This window comes from Lotus japonicus, chromosome 1 (assembly GCF_012489685.1).
Source record: "Lotus japonicus ecotype B-129 chromosome 1, LjGifu_v1.2".
Classification (NCBI taxonomy): domain Eukaryota; kingdom Viridiplantae; phylum Streptophyta; class Magnoliopsida; order Fabales; family Fabaceae; genus Lotus; species Lotus japonicus.
In genome coordinates this window covers 23,225,108-23,247,337 of record NC_080041.1, presented here as the reverse complement: position 1 = coordinate 23,247,337, position 22,230 = coordinate 23,225,108, and the positions used below count along the sequence as shown (strand labels likewise).

Below are 22,230 nucleotides of genomic sequence, written 5' to 3'. Positions count from 1 at the left end.
CGGGGAATTTGTCTGTCGTATTTTATACGTCAATCAATTCTTTGTTTTTTAAAAATATAATAAACATCAAATGAAATAAAAGAGACGTGGACAAAAAAGTCTTAAATTGAAACCCTTGTTGCATAGATTGAAATTCGTACAATTGGTTAACCAAATCTCTAATTATGCAAAATATATCAAGAGCTGGTTTACTGATGACTAATAAACAATAGCTGATTTAATCTACCTTGAAAAAAAAAGAAAATATTGTTCATGAACGTGATTATGCGTATTCATTTTCACACATTTAAATAAACTAATCTTGATTCAGATCAACAGGAACTCGTTTCACATTCTTCATGAACATGAAGACAATGACACAAATCATGGATATAAGGAATCACCAATAAAGCATTCAGAACATATATTAATCTTAAAAAAAAGTGATAGTCGCACAAATCAGGACTGTTAAAGATAAATCATAAAAGTATGACATTGTTGTGTTTATACCAAGTCATCCAATCCAAGTTTGAGCCAATATTGCAGGGTCCCTTCAGTTTGTACTATTCAGGACTGTTAAAAAGTCATGTTTTTTCACATTAATATTTACTCCTCAATTATTATCAAACTAAGAAAATTACTAAAATTATATTGAAATTTATTTTTGTATTAAGTTCACACTAAAATATTTTTCATGTAACATTTTCATCCCGTGAGAGGCTTTTTACCTATAATTTTAACATAAGTAAATATAAACTATATATTATAATCCTTGTACAAAATATTCCAATAATCAAATTCTAATCCTTATTATTTTACTTGTTACTTGTGCATTGCATAGCGGAATTTACTATTATGTTAATTATATAAATCAAATTATTGCTTATAAACAAAATAAAAGAAATCTCAACCATAATGAGGATATGTCCATGCGGCAACACCTGAGTTTTGCTTCGCAATAGAGCAATGCCAATATTAAGAACTAATTTGATAGTACCTACAAATAAAATCCAATGTATTAACTAAAGGAAAAATAAGGTTTAATAACATAATATTTCTTTGAATGAAATTGACAACTTTTACTCTTATTATTTAGAGATGTATCAATAATTCATAACAAATTTGATAAACTAAAATTAATATTTGTCATATGATTCAGAGTCATCCACCACATTATTGACTAATTACAAAAATAAATTAGAATAAAAGAAGAAAAAGCATCATGTGTTTATATTGTAAACCAATTAAATACTATTAATATTTATTTATGTATTAATTTCATGTAAAATTATTTTCATGTTAAATGTTTTTTCTTTGGGAGCTTTTAATCTTTTATTCTCTGCACGACATGTTTTACTTTATCTTTTTCAATTCTCATATACATATTTTCATCGTCAAATGTAGGGTATGCTAACATTTGACAATCATGACAATTAATTTCGTTCGTGGACTCGTATTTGTTTTCCCTCAAGCTGCTCATTGTGAATATTAGGGTATGCTAATTTTTGGGCCACCATTTGGCTTTGGACTTGAGCTGTAGAAAAAGCTTGTTGTTATGCTCTCTGCTCCGAAGAGAGGAAGAAGAAAAAGATAGAGAGGCATGGGGCGAGAGGAAGAAGGGGAACCAACCGGATAAAGAGGGCGCGTGGGGTTAGGAAATTAGCGTAAAGAAGAGTTAGGTGGAGTTTTTAATTTTGCATTGCATCTTGACCGTATATTTGAATTTGATGGTTAATATTAGCTCCTCTCACCTCTCACAATAACACACTCCTCTCGCATGATATGCCCCATATATGTATATGTGTGTGTGTGTGATGCTAAAGATATTTCCACACTTCCGAAATATTTTTGAAATCTTAGTTTTTAAAGAAAATTATATTCCAATAATATATTTGTTGCCCAAAAAGTAAATGATACTGGAATGTTTACAAAAGAAAAATGATATTAATTGTACCCATTAGTTAAATATTTTTTGCATTTCCTTTAAGTGCGTAGACAACAATATAAAAGTAAATATATTAATAAATTCCACTAAAAATAATTTAAGAACACCAATAAAAAACACTTCAATATTCAAAATAATTAAAATATAAACAGAAATACAATTTGATATCAGAGCCTAAAAAAGCTTGAAATCTTATACGACCAATCTTAAAACCACTTGAAACACATTAAATGTTCTCCTTGTTATACATTATACTACCAATCTTGTAGGTACCTATAACTTGAAATGCTTCAAATATTCTCTCATGCCTCATTTTGCTTCCCATATTTGTCATATAGCTTACTGTACCTGGCAAAGGAGAGAGCATGATAGCTTTAACAAATCCCAGACATGAAACAGATCTGGTGGCAACCCAATCAACATCATGTTTTCACACTTGAAGAAACTTCCATGTAAGCTCACAGCTCCAATTACAATTTGCAATAAAAGTCCTATGGGTCACAGTTCAATGTAAAGCAACTTAAAACTAAAACCTAAAGCAAAAAGTTCAATTGCTTTATAGTTGACAGTATGGTGTGGGGGAATTGCCGACTATACTTGGATTGATTTTTTTGGTGTTGATGGGAAAGGAAGGCATGGGAATACCTTGCGAGATTAGCTTCAAGGTTATCCCTGAGGAGGATCTGTGCATTAAAATCATAGAGCAGAGCAGTATATAATGTCAGTTCGACAACATGAGAGAACTACTTCTTGAATGTATGATTAACTTCTCAGTTCCCTCTGGTATCCATGAAAAAATCCAGATTTCAAGAAGCAATGTAGAGGTGCGTGGAGAATGAAAACTGAAAAGAGAGAAACATTAGAATGTGTAATAGTAGCAAGTGAATTTGATGCATTAGGATGATCTCATCCAACCAAACCAAATATATTTTTTCTAGTATGCAAAGCAAGGGTAGTTGGCCTAAAAATAAATCAAAATCAATGGAGGTGATTATTTCTTCTAATATTTCTTCAGATTTCAATATGCTTTCCTCAAACTTATTGTGAATAAATAAATCGATAAGGCTCCCTCTCCTTCCTCCTATCTTTTCTTTGGTTTTCAATTGTAGAACAAAACTCAACCAAGCCACTCAAGAAAAACATAAAAAATTAGGTGCAAAATATGGAAATCTTTAATATGCACAAGTAAAAACTTGTGCATAGTTACACAAGTCACTTTTTACCTGTTAGTGTAGGTTTTCCGGTTTTTTTTATAAAAAAATAATTCAAAAAACTTATTTTATTAATTAATCAATTATCCTTTAATCACACACCCTTTCTCTCACACACATTTCATCTTCTCTCTCATCTTCAACTTCACCACCGTCACCCTTCAAATTCAAATCTGTGGTCATCATTTCCCTTCGACCACCCTTCAAATCTTGTTCTCATGTCCTTTAATATTTTCTCTCTGGTCATCCTTTCCCATCTTTGATCATCCTTTCCCTTCCACACCTTCAAATCTGCTTCCAAAAAACCCACAACTTCAACTTCAGATCTGGGGGTTGGGTGACGACGGCGGAGCAGAGCGGCGGGTTGGGTTTCAAATCTGGGGTGGGGGTCGATTTGCACTGTGGGTTGCGTTGGGGATGGGGTGAGGTTGGGTGTGCGTGGGTTCTGGGTTCGAGTGGGCTGTGGTTTGCTGGTCTGGGTTGCGGTGGGGGTGGTTATGGGGTGAGGTTGGTTGTGGGTTTGGTGGGGTTGGGGGTTTGCGACCTTCCCTTCCACAATCTCCTTCTCTACCCCTCTATCTCTTTCCCTGCCATACCGTGCAGCACCCCTCCCACCCCGAACCTCAATCGATCCGCCCCAGATTTGGAATCTTCGCTGTTGATCTTCAACCTCATGACCTGCCCAGCGGCGGAGATTACCCAGCCATGGTCCGAGTCTTCTCCTTCCTCCTGAAAACACACAGGAAAACAAACAGGAAAAAAAAATGGACGGAGTCTTCTCCTTCCAGTTGTTCGTGAACCTCCCCTGGGTTCTTGTCTTTTTTTTTTTTCTTTTTCCAAGTTGTACAGAAAACGTGAACCTTACCATCATCCTCTATTCTTGTTTTTTGTTATTGATTGTAATGTGTTGTTGAATCTGGAATTATGTGGATGATAATAAATAATTTGTTTTTTTTCAGTTTTTGTTGTTGTTGGGGAATAAAAGTTATGCAAGAATGATAAAATTGATGTGAATAAATTTAGTTTCATGGATTTTTTTGATGTTAGATGATGAAGATATATGATGAAAGAAGGTTGAAGATGGTGATGAGATTAACCTAAATCCTGAATTAACTAATTCACTAATACACTAATAAATATGTTTTTGAATTATTTTTTAAAAAAAAAATCTGAAAACCTGCTATGATAGGTAAAAAGTGGCTTGTGCAACTCTACACAAGTTTTTACTTGTGTAGGTTAAAGGCCTCCGCAAAATATATCAGAAAGTATGAAAAGGGCAGAAAACCTACATGCTATTTTCACACTTGAAAACCCTCTCCAATCTGTTTACAAACAATAAAGTGGGAAGAATGTCTCACCATCTCAAACAGTTTGCCACCTCTCCTCTGAATCCAGTTATCGTATCCTCAACATCTGTAGTGTATTTACATAATGACGCTGAAAGCATCTCAAAATATTGATGGAGAAGTTTGGCCAAACATTGTCTAATGTAATTCTTTGCTCTATTCTTTACAAATATGCACCAAATGTAGAAAAGGATTCACATGTTATGCTATAGTCTAATTTATATAGAAAACACTACCTCAATTAAAGGTTAGTTCTGTGCATGCTTAAACAGATAGCAAGCATCATGAATCAGAAGTTATCATCTCACAATAAAAACAAAAAACATGAACAATCTAACTACAAAGTTTGATGAAGGCTTATCTCTCTGAGCAGACAATGTCAGGCTTTGTTAACAGTGTAAAATCAGAGGTAGATATGTTGCTCTACTACTCAAAAAATTTCTGAGAAGAGTCAGTGCTACCATGTCCTTACCTGCTCCATAATAACAAAGAGCTAGAGCATGCTACCTTTCTCTTTTACTGATACTCCCAGGGAGCAACGATCCATTGATGAAGGAGCACTCACCATTGAGATAAAGTAGCTTCACGTGGACAATCAGCAAATTCCCATAATTTTGTAAGCAGCTCATCTACCTTGCTCAGGGACTCCTGCAGTGTATATTCAACACCAAAATTGTCAAGCAAGTGCTGCAAACCTATTAATAAGTCAGGCAAAACAGCTCAATTTGCTTTCTAACGTTTCAGTGGGTCTCAGTTCAAGGAAACTGTATTTTTGTTCTCCCTTCTTTTATCCTTTAAAATTTATAGTATTGATGTATAACTAAAATTATCCAACATAGGAAAAACATCCAAGTTAAAATTCTTATAAACTTCTCTTCAATTTGGAGGAGATATTAATGGTAGTGTTTGGTCAGCACCCATCTACTTCCTTTTCAAATAAGTTTTTACCTCTCCTGTTTTACTAATATGAAAGTATAGAGGCCCCTCACTGTTTCATTAACAGGGTTTTCCTTGTTTACATCTGCTACCTCTTCCTCGCCTGCAGGCTTCTCATCACCAATATTCTTTTCAGCTTCATTCACCACTTCCTCAGTCACCCTAAACATATAATATGAAAAGGAAAGAGCATGTAAACAATTGACTCCCAATTGAAAGCCAAACAATATGCAGGAATTACAGCTTTCTTTCATGACTTTTTCCCTAACAGAATAGTTTTCCTTATTTTGATAAAAAAACTCATATGAACACTTTGATAGGTATTTATCACACCACTTCTCATCAAAACAGATAAAACAATGACAGACATTAAAAAGGATTCATTCGAAACAGTTTTACCAATCAAAGTAAATGAATTTGGAGAAAAGTAGAGCTAAAAACAAAACAACAATGTTATATCATTACAAATGCAAATGGCATGAAGACCCCAATTGAACACTAACATCATTATTCCATACAATTCATTCAAAGCCAGTAACATAAAGAAAACAAATCTAATCAGTTTATAAATCTTATCTTCTAAATTAGCCAAAACAAATCATAATATCAATCATTTAATTTAGAATATAAAAACAAAACATATCAATTTGAAAATTATACACAAATACAAACAACAACAGCCAAAGGAAAACAAATCTAATCAGTTTATAAATCTTATAGTTTGTAAACTTTTTCAATCTAATCTGCTGGATAAGTCTAATGTGCTAGAAACCAACATCAATTAGAAAAAGAATAGCTAGTACCTGGTTAAGCTGCTCGGTTGTTGATTTTTTTGGAAATAAGACTCGGATTACTCTTCCCTTGTCTTCCAAATAATGATCAAAGGAAGCCTGAAATGAAATACCAATCAATTAGATTAGGCACACAATTAACACAAACAATGTTCATGAGCACATGGCATTTATATATATATACATACCCAAGGGAACTCATTAAGGTGAACAACAACAGTGTTTGTGTAGCTGATGGAGGAAGTTATCATCATCTTCTTAAAAAATGCAGTGCTATTACTAAACAATATTAGAAGCATATATACTTTGGATTGAGATTTTTTTTCACCATCTTCTTTCCATACTTTCTCCACTTGAACCCATCATCCAGTTGCCCCTGTAGCCAGAACCACCTTCCTCTTCCAAACAAACTGCCAAAAAAATTAAAACCTCAATTTCCCAATCATTAAAAAAATAGTAAGCATGAGATTATGAGCAGAATTAGTAAAGTTCACTATGAACACAGATGCAGAAAAAATCCCAACTGACAAAAGATAAAAGAAAAATACCAATATGCGCAGCCCAGCTCCGACTTGGATCCATGTCTGAAATAATCCTGTAGCAAAAAAAAAAATCAAAACCCAAATGAGAATGGAGAAATTCTAAAAAGGGGTTTCAATTTCATGACAGTACAAACAAACAAATCCACCCATTGAAATTGGGGGTAGTGCCACTATCAGACAACTACCTCAAATGCATTTGCAAAGAATAGCTGCATAAGAGTCTCAACCTTCCGTCCTTCGTCGCCCGCCGCCGCCGTCGCCTGCCACTATCAGCTTTGATTTGATTTTTCCATTTTGATCTCTTCTCTGATTTCTTACCTCCCTCCTTCTCCTCTGACCTCTCTCTGTCTCTCACGACCGCAGCGGCGCAGCCCCGGCGACACCGCCCCTGACCACACCTCTGCTTCGCACAGCCTTGCCTTGATTTTGCAAGTAAAAGCTTTGATTCCATATTTCCATTGATTTCTTTGAAACCCTGAGTTGAGCCTTGAGAGTTGTTGTTGGCTTGTTGCTGCAAACCGTGAGATCCATGGGATAGAGAAAGAGGCTGGGATGAGGTCGTGGAGGAGGTTGATGGGTAGAGGAGCCGGCGGGATAGAGAAACAGGCTGGTAGAAGGTTGGGGTAAAATATGAGGGTTGAGGTTGAGATTGAATTATAACCCTAAAAAAGCTGATGTCATCTCACACGTACGCGGAAAATCATGGCACATGTGGCAAATAGGGTCAAGGTGGAAAAGCTGATGTGTAAATTATTAAATGAGAATTAATAGGTGGAAAAGCTGACGTGTAAATAATTAAGTGAGAATTAATCTCGAAGCGACACGTCACTAACTTGGCTTGTGAGAGCGACACGTCATGCTAGAAGTTGTTCTTTTCTAATATATATATTGATTGATATGAGGATAGTCTTGAAAAAAAAATTATTAATGCTCCATTGATATTAATGTAAATGGACTTATATTTAGAAACAAGAAAAACACTCAAAAATGGTCTTATAATAAGGAACGGAGAGAGTAATTCATTTCAATTATATAAATTAAGGGCTAAATATGTTTTTTTCCTCCAACTATATCGCCTGATAACTTTAGTCTCTCATTGGAGCAAAGTTGCATTTGTATCCCATGTACAATGGAATGATTTTAGTCCTCAATCAATGGAGGCTGAGATGCCTAACTTACACTTGTCATATCATTAATCTATATATATATATATATATATATATATATATAAAACACACTTGAATTTTTGCATTAATTAGTTTACATTTGCATTAAATACATTAAATAATTAAATACGAAACTAAAAAAAACAACATCTACTTTATTATTTATTATAGGCTTAATTGCATTTTTGGTCCCCCAACTATTGCCTCCCTGCGAAAATCGTCCCCAAACTTCAAAATTAGCAAAACACATCCTCTAACTATACATGTCGTTGCACTTTTGGTCCGCTGTTTGCCTTTCGTGAGAAAACTAACGTGAGAAGCTGATGTGGCTCCCTCACGCGTGTCTCACGTGACTTTTCTTAGAGAGCTTGATGACTGAACAAGTCACCTGCTTCTCACGTGACTCTAAAAGGGTTCCATGGTGAAGAAGAGGATGGAGGAGGGAGATGACCGTTGGAGCCTTTTAGAGTCACGTGAGAAGCATGTGACTTGTCCAGTCATCAAGCTCTCTGAAGAAAGTCACGTGAGACACGCGTGAGGGAGCCACATCAGATTCTCACGTTAGTTTTCTCACGGAAGGTAAACGACAGACCAAAAGTGCAACTGCATGTATAGTTGGAGGACATTTTTTGCTAATTTTGAAGTTTGAGGACGATTTTCGCAGGAAGACAATAGTTGGGGGACCAAAAGTGCAATTAAGCCTTTATTATATTAATAAATAATTGTTAAACTTTTCGATTTCCCATATTTTAAAATAACTTTTAATATTAATTAGATTTTAATTATTAATTATAACTTGAGGAATTTTTTAATAATAATAATTTAAATTGACTACCTTTACATTAATAAAAATATATAGTAAAAATAACTTTTATATTTATAACTAATTGAAAAAAAATCAAATTCTTATATGTTAAAATTAAAATAATAATTTTAATTTTAATTACTAATCATAAGTATGAATTTTAAAAATTAACCAATAAAACTTATTACTACATTTTATGTATAAATAACAAATTAAATACTAAAGTTAGATATCATGTTAATAAGCTATATATATATATACATATATATATATATATATAACATAATATTTGACTTGAGTTCTACATTACTGGCAAGATAAATTAATTTTTATTTCCATTTTCATTTCAATTAATTATCAACCTAAGGTTGAAAAAAAGAAGATAAAATAGCACCAAGTAATATATTTTAAATAAAATAAACATGTTAGATATTGAAATTAGTTAATGGTTGAATGCTTTTTGTAAATATATATTTCGAAATTTACTTTTAAATATGAAATGATTTTGTATGTTGTTTAAATTAACTATAATGTAGTTGCGTGTTATTTTAAAAATAATTTTAAATTTATTTGCGATTTGTCTTAATAATGATAATAATAAATTATTGATGAATATTTTATGTTATTAATTTTATTAACTATTAATTGTCAACTTTTCAGTTTCTTATAAAAAAAAATTATTAAGTAGTTTTTAACAATAGTTAGAATATTAACTATCAATCATAAATTGAGGGAAAAATTAATAAACATATTTATATGTAGAAAATATTAATAATTTAAATTAAATAATAAAATTTATTAATGAACACTCTAGAAAAATATTTTAAAAATTAAATAAATGTCTCTATAAATTATTTATTATTAAATGTATTGCATGCGTGTATTATTTGAAGAAAATACTTTCAAGTGTGTTTTTTGACCTATTATATAATAGTAAAAATATTTTCTCAAGTTTTCTTATGTTATTAATAATGTTTTACTTTTCAAAAAATTTAGGGTTAATGGTCAAATTAATCCTTGAGTTTGTAAGCGAGTTTGATTTTAGTTACTATGAGGATAGATGAAGTTTAGTGGTAGTCAAAAACTGTGAGTAATTGTAAAAATGACTGCCACTAAACGTAATTTTTTTCAGATGAACTAAAATTAAACTCGCTTACAAACTCAAGGACTAATTTGATCATTAATCCAAAAATTTATTAAATTACAGTAATATCATTTATTTACATAAAGAGAACTCTAATACAAGCAATTTAATGCATAGAAAAACTCTAATACTCTTTAGTTAGATGTCTAAACACAATAATTTTTTCTATTATATTTATATTAAGAAATATTTTCATATTTATTTTTAGATAATTACTCTATAGTAAATTTCATATAATATTAAAAAATATTATAAATAAACCCGTGCAACGCACGGGTATAATATCTAGTTTATTAATAAAACTGACGGGGCTAACACGTTTAATTTCAATTAAAATTTGGATTATACATAGATAATTAATATTTAAAAAATCTGTTAATTAGAAAAGAATATGTTTTACAAAATCCTAATCTTAAATGCCTAAGTCTAATGTCTAATCTTCTTGATTTTATTTTGAGATCATTTTCTTCGTGGCACCCAACCCAGAACCACAACCATCGCCATCGCCATCACCTTCATCTTCCTCCACCACCCAAATACCAAGCCCCTAAATCCATAAACTAAACCCACATCTTCTTCAGAACGAATTTTCCTTCAAAATCCTTTAATATCATCTCCATCAATTTAAATCCGATCCTCTTTTCCCACCCCTTATTTCTTCCTACATTTGGAATTCATATTCTTAACCATAATATCATCAACATCAACTTACTCCACACCCATCATGAACATAAGTTCTAGAACCTGCAGAAAACCAAAACTTGGTCCCATATTGCAAACAAATCTAAAATGAAAAATGGAAGTACTTTTGAACAAACTTGCTGGGAAGACCTGCACCGCTTTCTACATGGTCTCATTCAACGGTGGCTCCTAATTAGAGGCTAGACTGGGCCATCGCCAAAGATTTTTTGAAGAGGTGAGCTAGATTTTCCTTGGAGCGAAATCCCTTCTTCTTCCTCAATGAGCTGACCCATCATCTGTTCAACAGGGGGGGCGCGATTATCTAGGTTTTGACAGAGGGAGGGGTGATCTAGGTTGAGAAGAGATGGAGGTCCAATCTCGATGGATGGGTAAGTGTGGTGTAGAGATGTGAGAGGAGGAGGGAGGTTTCGGATGTTTGAAGGTTCTAGGTGCGGTTCTGGAGGGGAGGTGACGAAAGCACTGTCGCGGGTGCGTGTCAAAGTAATTATGCAATCAAACTTATTAGTGCAGTACAAAGTGTAACACCAGGATCCTTCTCTCCTGGACTAAATTGGATTATAAACCGAATTTAGAGATGAAAGAAAGTAAAGAGGGGGTGGGCTGGTTGATGGATTATCAAGAGTGAAATAAAAGATTGGATTATCATATGAGAAAAATGCTAGCCTTCAGGTTATAATAGGAAAGTGCATCAAACATTCATCGATCACAAGTGATTAATTCAATAATTATTCAAGTATCTGAGTAGATACTCAACTCACAATCGTGAGTTTGGAATCCTATATCCTCTACCGGACGATCGTCCAAAATTTGATTTGTTCAAGTTAAGAAAGAAACATCGCCCCTCGAAGTACTAGAACAGTCTTAAGAGACAAAATCTTCAAAGCTAACAACCAATCGGTGTTAGAGATCGACGTACTTTTTAGAACAGTATTCACAATCGCTTCAACTGATTCACTCGCTTAGATAAGACAATTAGAAGGGAATAAGACTTCGAATTCAGACGTCATGAACATAAAGCCTATTCAAGCATGAGTAAAGATCATAAATCAACTTGAATAAAAAGGCGAATCAATATATATTAGAAAAGAATAACTTCTATAAGGCTGATTTGGTGAGGTGACAACTCCTGGTTCAATCTCATAAGAAAAAATCCACGTGTCAATTTGTTAGATAGCAAATTTCACGTGTCAATTTGTTAGAGAAATCCAAATAGGTGTGAAAGGTTAGAATTGAGCTAAGTCACCAAAATAATGCATAAAAGTGGTACATTTAGGATCATAAAATAACAAATAATATGTATCAATTATGCATTTATCATGAGGACAAAGCAAATGATGGAGATGAAGAGCTGGGAATGGTCATGCCATTGAAGAGAATCATGAGTGTGTCGATCATCGCTCCACCACACTTCACGATTGCTCCACTTATACTCCCCTTTTATCGCCATGAAAGCAAACTCTAAGCTGACTCAACTCTCTTCTTCCACTTGGCTGACGAAAATGAATTTAATCTTGCGTCAGTCATATAGACGGACTCTAAAGATGTACCATCAGCGTTGGCAGAACCAAAAGTTGTGTTTATTTGTTTCTCCATGATATATTAAAGATGTACCATCAACGTTGGCATGTTTTTTTCTTTGATCTTGGAGATGGAAAAATCTGGGTTTCAATGTGGTTGAGGATGAAGATGATGAAGAAAATGATGATATAAACTAGATGATGAAGAAGAATCTGATAAGAACAAGTGGAATACTGATGAATAAGGATGATATAAATAAAACTTTGGTCATGATTTAACCAATTAATTATGTAGCTTAACTGGTAAAGTGGATGTTTTGCGAGTTCAAGGTCCCGGGTTCGAATCCTCTCACCCCTAATTTCAAGTTTAGAATTTTGTTTAACGACTTTTCACGCCACGTAGGATGCTAAGGTGGTATTTAACAGCCACATCGTCCATGTTTTAATGACAGAGTAAAAGAGGAGCATTCGTTGCAATTTTGAGAAACATGAAGGGTACAAACATATGCGAAAAAAGAGTAGGCACGACATTTGCACAAACTTATACTACCTACATTAAATATTCACAAAAATATATAGATTAAATAATAATAGTTATAATTTTAAAAAATAACTTGAGTTGACAAATATTTATAATTAATTAATTTAGATAAAATAGATTTAAAATTAAGAAATATTTTTTATATAATAATTATTTAATATGTGTTTATAACCTCCTGTGAGGTTTATCATCATTGCACTCATATACAATAGATAAAATGTAGTATGCAATGAAGTATTTAATAAAGTTCCTAAAAGAAATCATATTTGATACATTACAATATTTCTTCATTGATAAAAAATAGGCTTAAAAGCACCTTTGGTCCCCCATGTTTCACCTTTGTTCAAGAGTGGTCCCTAAACTATTTTTATAGCATTCCTCGTACCCCATGTTTGCTCCCGTTACGACAGTTGGTCCTTGGGCTGTTTTCCGTCAAAATTCGGACGGATCTATCCTATGTGGATTATTTTAATGATGTGGCCAACATTAGGAGTGAGAGAAAGAGCATGTGCGTGGCACGTGATGTCTTCTTTTTCATCTGTCCGATTCTAACCCAAACATCAAATTCCAATTGAACATCTGAAAAATTAGCACAGATACAACTCCTGAAGTTGCAGGTCTAGCCTCCATCAATATGAGAACATGCATAACACCTCAGATCCCTTAATCTATTTTGCAGTATTTGTAAGAAATCTGAAAAATCCAACATTGTTGCAGAAAACGAAGAATTGAAAGCCAAAACAGGAGGAGGAGGAGGAGGAGGAGGAGGAGGAGGAGGAAGAAATCTGTGAATCCAGAAATTGGAAGGGGAAAAGTGAAGAATTGGAAGCGGAAATTGAAAGAAGATGAAGAAAGATTTGTAAATCGATAAAAAAAAATAGATCTGAAAGCAAGTTCTCAGACAACCATAGCCAACATGCCCAAACTCATATGTGATCTCTCACGATTTCTTCTTCATCTCTTCCATCACTCCATCCTAAGTCAGCCTCCGCCGCACCAAACCACCATGACCACCGCTCCGGGTCGTACCTCCACCATTAGCCCTGTGAAGCCGTTTCCATGTCTCGATCTCTCTACTTCTCGAATTTATTATTCCTTGCTTTCCTCCACCACTTTTGCTATGTGCAGCAGCTCCTCCTCTTTAGCTTTGAACGCGTGTGTGTTGGTGACTGAAAAGGGAAGATGAGAAAGGGAGTACGGTGGCTACTGGGTTGGAAGGCAGTGTGAAGATGATGAAAATCTGAGATAAAGGTTTAAAGTTGGATGGTGGTAAGTAACGAATTGCAGAAGATGGTGGTGGGTGGGGAATAGCAAATATTGAAGGTTCTAGAAAGGTTGGAGAGATTAGGTTTTTTATTTATTTTTAATTAAATATTAAATTTATCAAATAAAGAATAAAACTATAATTCTGATATATTTTTAAATTTTAACCTTCTCTCTCTTACTAACCTTCATCTCTCTCCTCCACGTCAGTTAAAAAATCACACGGAGGAAAAATCTGTTTGAATTTTAACAGAAGGACTAACTATTGTAACGGTAACGGAGATAACGTGGGGGACCGAAAATGCTAAAAAAATAGTTTATGGACTCATTTTGCACAACTCTCAATCTTGGGGGACCAAATGTGCTTTTAAGCCTAAAAAATAATAATCATTCTTAACCAACTTTTACTTTTGCAGATTATTATGCTACACGAGTTTAAGAATCTTTTTTAATTAAGTCCTTATAATTTATTTGTCATAACCACATGTATCCTCTACTGAGAGAATCATATTCTACTCAAGTGTAGTGAAAGTTAAAGGTCTATCATAAAGTGCATTCCTTAAGGACGAAATCCCACGGATCCAAAGAGTTAATTTTAACCTTTGTAATAGACATTCATTAGGTTGAAAGATTTGTGTTTTCAAATTGTCTTATGAGGTTTTATCATTTTTTACTTTCTATAAAACTATAAAAATTTATCGAATAAGATAAATTTATTATCTTAATACATAATTAAGTTAAAAAATATATGCTCTTACAAACTGCATATTAACTAAATAAATACTCATTATACAATAAATATATAGTATAAATTTTATATGTGTGACTAAGAATATGTTTCGACATTAAACTTTCATTAGCACACTTTCCATAAAGTTTCAACTGAAAACACTAATTTCATGGCCAAAACATGAAAACAAGAGATAAATACCACTTTATATAAGTCGTTTTACTTTTATAGATGATTTTACACAAACATTGTATTTAGCTCTAATTATATATTTTCATCAATTTACTTAATATTGAGAGTGCACTACTATTTAAACATATAATCACCAAATAAATTGAAAATAATTTTTATTAAAGAAACATAAAATATAAAATATGTGCTTTAATATACTAAAAAATTAACCCAAGATGGGTAGCTCAGTTGGCAACGCAGATTGAGTGTGTGTGAAGAGCTCTCGGATTCGATCCCCACATAATACACTTTGGGAGAGGGATGAAGAATCTTAATTGTGACTAAATCTCAAATATATGGGTATATCCAGGGGGTGACCGGTACCAAATGTTTTTATCAAAAAAAGAATTAAAAATTAGTGTAGAATAATTTTTTTATTGAGTTTCATTGATAATATTACTTTACATATGTTTATCATATTCTTAATTATCTACTATACAATAATTTTTCATATTACATAAATTATATTTACAAATAATAGAGTAATAGACACATAACTTAAAAACAAACCCGTGCAACGCACGGGTTTAATTTCTAGTTATATTATATGTGAATTAAAGTAACATTAATGTCATTTGATTTGGTCAAATTGACTTGAAGTGTGATATTAAATGTCTATTAAATGACACTACATGCATTTATAAAAATATTTAATTTTACTTTTCAATTGTTAAATAATTAAATTTAATTTTAGCCTAAAGTAACATTAATGTCATTTGATTTGGTCGAATTGTCTTGAAGTGTGATATTAAATGTCTATTAAATGACACTGCATGCATTTATAAAAATATTTAATTTTAACTTTTTAATTGTTAAATAATTTAATTTAATTTTAGCCTAACAAATTTAATCAAATAAATTAAAATTAGAAAATTTTAAAAATATAATGTTTATTCATAAAAAAATATATGATGTTAAATAAGTTTCATAATTTCTAAAAAAATATATGTATCACACACTATTGAATAATTGAATCACAATTTTGTAAGAAAAATCTTAAATTGTAAGTTTCCCAAATCTATGAATTGTTAAATGAAATTTTATGGAAAATCAAATTCAAACTAAAGTGTTACCTGTTGAATATATATATATATATATATATATATATATATATTGCGCGATGATGTATCTTATGTGAATAAAATATTTATATAAGAATAGTTGAATAAATCATAACCGTTAAATCTAATCTTGAATGGTTAGAATTAAAAGTTATTTAATTGAATCACGTTAGAAATAAATTATTAAATAGTAAATAATTTATTTTTAATATAATACATATGCAGTATATTGTATATATAATATGTAAGATCAAGATTTGGTCATGTGGTACAACTCTATGTTTTGATGATAACAAGTATTTATTTGTGGATGAACAACTATGATACTCTAATGTTTGTCTTGAGTGTTTTGACAAACAGGTTATGATTCTGACACCAGAAGATATATTCGTCAGAAGTTCTGAAGATCAGAAGATCAGAAGATCAGAAGATCAGAGGATCTGAAGATCAGAGGATCTGAGGATCAGAGGATCTGAAGATCAGAGGATCTGAAGATCAGAGGATCTGAGGATCAGAGGATCAGAAGATCAGAGGATCAGAAGATCTGAGGATCAGAAGATCTGAAGACCAGAAGCTCTGAGGGACCAGAGGCTCTGAAGGTTCAGAAGCTCTGAAGGTCCAGAAGCAGAAGTTACGAAGGTCAGAGGATCCAAGCATCCCTCTGACTCTGATCACCAAGCTTCACAAGTTCCAACACGAAGCATAACTCTGATCAGAAGTCAATGGTTAAAGGCAAATGTCTCTATCGAGAAGTACAAGAGCAGTGTACTATTCTGAAAAGCCTACCTACCAAGGTTCAGCCACAGCAGGTTCTGGAAGTTCCAGAAATGCCCTCCAACGGTCATATTCTCTCAACAGAAATATCCTTTGCACCTTGGACTATAAAAGGCTGAAGAAAAGAAGAAAGAAAAAGAGAGCGAGAAGAGTGAGAGAAATCAAGAGCTGCAATACAAGAAAAGATTCAAGCCTCTACTTTCTTCATCTATTCTTATTTAGTTTACACTCAGCTTATTTAGAAGCAAACCTTTGTAAACACCAACCTCAAACAGTTGTTTGATTTTCCTTAAGGGACCGGGTAGGTCAGTATCCTTAAGAAGACTAAGAGAGTGAATCTTAGTGGTGATTCCTTTAGGAGATCAAGGTTGATCGGATCCTAGAGAAGACTAAGAGAGTGAATCTTAGTGATAGCTAAGTCAGTGTATTGTTAGTCACTTGTAGGTTTCAAGTGCAGTTGTAACAATTATCTGATTAGTGGATTGCCTTCATTCTAAGAAGGAAGAAATCACCTTAACGGGTGGACTGGATTAGCTTGAGGGATTTATCAAGTGAACCAGGATAAAATACTTGTGTGCTTTTCTCTTCTCTTTATCTTTATCCGCTGCACCATCTATCTTAGAGAAACCGAAAAGATTTACTTTAAATCTTAAGGGGAAAGTTTTTATATTGAAAATGCTATTCAACCCCCCCCCTTCTAGTCGTTTTTCACACCTTCAATTGGTATCAGAGCGCAAGTTCTGATTACCACACTTAACAGTGTTCAGTAGATCCGGGCCAGTGTGAAAAACTCATGGATGCCACCACTACTACAAGCAAATATCAATACAGTGCAAGACCACCTATCTTTGATGGTCAGAGATTTGATTTCTGGAAAGACAGAATCAAAAGCTTCTTTCTTGGCTTTGATCCTGATCTTTGGGATTTTGTTGTTGATGGCTACACCCCTCCTGTCGATGAACATGGTGTAAAGATCCCAAGGGTGAAGATGAGTGAAGATCAAAAGAAGGAATTCAGAGATCATCACAGATCAAGATCTATTCTGCAAAGTGCCATTTCATATGAAGAATATGAGAAAATTACTGATCGTGATTCCGCCAAGGGCATCTTTGAATCCTTGAAGATGTCTCATGAAGGAAACAAGAAAGTGAAAGAATCAAAGGCACTGTCTTTGATCCAGAAATATGAATCCTTCCAAATGGAACCTGACGAATCCATTGAGGATATGTTTTCCAGATTCCAGTTGATTATTGCTGGAATAAGACCCCTCAGCAATAGCTACACCACTGTGGATCATGTCATGAGGATCCTTAGAGGTCTTCCTGAAAGCTGGATGCCTTTGATAACTTCCTTGGAGCTAACTAGAGATGTTGAGCAGATGAGTTTGGAAGAACTCATAAGCATACTGAAGTGTCATGAACTAAAGCGTGCTGAACATCAGGATCAGAAGAAAAAGTCCATTGCCTTGAAATCCAAATCTGAAAAGGCTAAGGCTCTCCAAGCAGCAGCAGAAGAATCTGAAGAAGCATCAGAATATTCTGATGAAGATGAGCTGACTCTTATATCCAGAAAGCTCAACTGCATCTGGAAGCACAGGCAGAGCAAATACAAAGGTTCATCAAAGGACGAAAAGTCAAAGAAGCATTTCAAACCAAAGAAAAGTCTGATGGTGACTTTTGATGAATCAGAATCAGAGGATGTTGACTCTGATGGTGAAGTCCAAGGACTCATGGCCATTGTCAAAGACAAAGGAGCAGAGTCAAAGGAAGCTGTTGACTCTGACTCAGAATCAGAAGGAGATCCTAACTCTGACGATGAAAATGAGGTATTTGATTCTTTCTCAACTTTTGAACTTAAAGATGCTTTGTCTGAAATTATGGATAAATATAACTCTCTCTTGACTAAGCATAAAAGGTTGAAAAAGAATTTCTCTGCTGCCTCTGAAACTTCTGTTGAACATGAGAAAATCATATCTGATTTGAAAAATGATAATCATGCTTTAGTTAATTCTAACTCTGTGCTTAAGAATCAAATTGCTAAGTTAGAAGAAGTTATTGCCTGCAATGCCTCTGATAGTAAGCATGAATCTGAGTATGAAAAATCTTTTCAAAGATTCCTGGCTAAAAGCGTAGATAGAAGCTTGATGGCTTCATTGATCTATGGCGTGAGCAGAAATGGAATGCGTGGCATTGGGTATTCTAAACCAATTAGAAATGAGCCCTCTGTGCCTAAAGCTAAATCTTTGTATGAATGCTTTGTTCCTTCTGGTACCATATTGCCTGATCCTGTACCTGCTAAAATTGCTAAAAACCCTCTTCTAAAGGGATCTTTCTCCATGTCTAAATATCATGCAAAAATTCCTTTATATTATCCTGTTGAAAGACCCAAAGTTGTCAGAACTTCTGGGCTAACTAACAAGAAAGGACCCAGAAAGTGGGTACCTAGGGATAAGATTATATATGTTGCAGATATCTTCAATAGGTCCATCGAAACTCCAACCATGGAACTTGGACAGTGGATGCAAGCAACACATGACGGGAGAAAGGCATATGTCCCAAGATCCAAAACTTGAACCTGAAGGTGAAGTTGATCTTGGAGGCATCAGTAGAGTAAGATTTGGTCAAGTCAAAGCTAGCTGAAAAAGCTTGTAGAGATGAGCATGACTGTTTCAGATAGAAACAAAGACTCAGAACTTGTCAAACCAGAAGCAACAACATCAGAAGATGCTACTACAACTTCTGACTTGCGTCATCAGAAGAAGAGTAGGTTCATAGCTTCTCATTCTGAAGCATCTGAAGATGGAATTTTTTCCAGAATGGAGATGTCACCAGAACCTCTGGACTTTGACACTTCTGCTCTCATAAGAAGATATACTAATCAGCAGCCAAGTATCCCTTGGTATTCCTTCTGAGGGGGAGTATTTCGTCTTATGCTCTTACTATTTTTTCCCACCTTCATTCTTTTTGCTTATGACAAAAAGGGGGAGAACTTATAGTATCTTGACAACTCCTATATTATTTAGCTCAGAATCTAGATATTACTAACATTGATATTAAGTATTAGATTCAGGGGGAGCTTAGCACAGAATCAAGCACGAGTCTTGGATTCAGAAGGAGCAAGATAAACTATACACATCAGGATAAGTTTTAACTCTGATACCTTATATTCTGAGTGTATTCAGTTTATTTGTTTAGAGTTGTTCATCAAAATACATGGTTTTGTCATCATCAAAAAGGGGGAGATTGTAAGATCAAGATTTGGTCATGTGGTACAACTCTATGTTTTGATGATAACAAGTATTTATTTGTGGATGAACAACTATGATACTCTAATGTTTGTCTTGAGTGTTTTGACAAACAGGTTCTGATTCTGACACCAGAAGATATATTCGTCAGAAGTTCTGAAGATCAGAAGATCAGAAGATCAGAGGATCTGAAGATCAGAGGATCTGAGGATCAGAGGATCTGAAGATCAGAGGATCTGAAGATCAGAGGATCTGAGGATCAGAGGATCAGAAGATCAGAGGATCAGAAGATCTGAGGATCAGAAGATCTGAAGACCAGAAGCTCTGAGGGACCAGAGGCTCTGAAGGTTCAGAAGCTCTGAAGGTCCAGAAGCAGAAGTTACGAAGGTCAGAGGATCCAAGCATCCCTCTGACTCTGATCACCAAGCTTCACAAGTTCCAACACGAAGCATAACTCTGATCAGAAGTCAATGGTTAAAGGCAAATGTCTCTATCGAGAAGTACAAGAGCAGTGTACTATTCTGAAAAGCCTACCTACCAAGGTTCAGCCACAGCAGGTTCTGGAAGTTCCAGAAATGCCCTCCAACGGTCATATTCTCTCAACAGAAATATCCTTTGCACCTTGGACTATAAAAGGCTGAAGAAAAGAAGAAAGAAAAAGAGAGCGAGAAGAGTGAGAGAAATCAAGAGCTGCAATACAAGAAAAGATTCAAGCCTCTACTTTCTTCATCTATTCTTATTTAGTTTACACTCAGCTTATTTAGAAGCAAACCTTTGTAAACACCAACCTCAAACAGTTGTTTGATTTTCCTTAAGGGACCGGGTAGGTCAGTATCCTTAAGAAGACTAAGAGAGTGAATCTTAGTGGTGATTCCTTTAGGAGATCAAGGTTGATCGGATCCTAGAGAAGACTAAGAGAGTGAATCTTAGTGATAGCTAAGTCAGTGTATTGTTAGTCACTTGTAGGTTTCAAGTGCAGTTGTAACAATTATCTGATTAGTGGATTGCCTTCATTCTAAGAAGGAAGAAATCACCTTAACGGGTGGACTGGATTAGCTTGAGGGATTTATCAAGTGAACCAGGATAAAATACTTGTGTGCTTTTCTCTTCTCTTTATCTTTATCCGCTGCACCATCTATCTTAGAGAAACCGAAAAGATTTACTTTAAATCTTAAGGGGAAAGTTTTTATATTGAAAATGCTATTCAACCCCCCCCCTTCTAGTCGTTTTTCACACCTTCATAATAGACATAAGTGCATGAAATAAAATAAAGAGAAAAGAAGGGGAACATGCCCTGAGTAGTTAACAAGGGTAATTTAAGAATTGAATACAGCTAATTAATGAAATTATTATGAAAGGGTTATTTTGAAGACTTTATAATGTTTAAGGGTTTAATTAAACCTTTTTTAAGATCAAGGACTAACTAGCATGCGACTGAAATTTCAGGGGACTAATTTACTTTTTTTTCCCTAAAAAAGTAACATGTCTCGTGTGTCATAAGTGGGAAATAACTTTGTTTTTTGCACAAATATTTTGTTGATAATTAATATATTTATTTATTAGACATATAGTAGGTATTGTTGTCAAAGTGAGATCAATATTTCACATAGGCTTAATAGCACTTTTGGTCCCTCACTTATCACGATTTGGTAATTCTGGTCTCTCGTAGAATTTATTAGCCTATAACGTCCCTCACATTTACTAATTGTTGCAGTTTTGGTTTTCCATAAACTTCAATCCAATTTTTTGACAGTTTTTGATTAAATAATCAATTAAAAAATATTAGAAAACATAACTATTCTTTAAGCCTTATTTTAAATTAATTTTTTAATTAAAAACCGTTAAATATTGGATGAAAGTTGACAAAAAACCAAAACTGCAACAGTTTGTAAACATGAGGGACAATGTAGGCTAATAAATTCCTTGAGAAACTAGATCGGCAAATCGTGATAATTGAGGGACCAAAAATGCTATTAAGCCTTTCACATATAAAGATCTTTCACAGGATCATCGCTTGCTAAAGCTCTAGATACCAAAGGGCTCGCATGTCCTCTCAAGAATGTTGTAGAAAATATCATTTGAAGACTTAAGGTATTATGTTCAATTGTGTGAGATATGTTACGATTATAGAAATTCATAAAATTAGAGAAATTTATAACCCAATCACCTGATTGACTGCAGCTTATAAAAGGTCATAACTGCGTGACAAGGATCGCATCAATACATAGAAAAAATATTCCATCCAGTGTCAATCAGCTTTCAGGTTCTTAATCTTTTCAAAATTTTGTGAAAATTTCTTATC

The 22,230-nt window shown here is 33.9% G+C and overlaps 1 long non-coding RNA gene across 4 annotated transcripts; it reads right to left on the bottom strand.

Annotated features, from left to right (window-relative positions):
• Positions 1–2,038: 2,038 nt before the first annotated feature.
• On the bottom strand, positions 2,039–7,379 carry LOC130734184 (uncharacterized). Of its 4 annotated transcripts, none has more exons than XR_009017808.1 (7): positions 6,936–7,379; positions 6,757–6,803; positions 6,397–6,618; positions 6,221–6,307; positions 5,430–5,579; positions 2,570–5,129; positions 2,039–2,415 (listed from the first exon to the last, which is right to left on the bottom strand). It is a non-coding gene; the product is annotated as an uncharacterized LOC130734184 (long non-coding RNA). The 4 variants fall into 4 exon arrangements; XR_009017806.1 differs by having other exon boundaries at positions 2,039–2,766; positions 4,494–5,129; XR_009017805.1 differs by having other exon boundaries at positions 2,039–5,129.
• Positions 7,380–22,230: the final 14,851 nt, after the last annotated feature.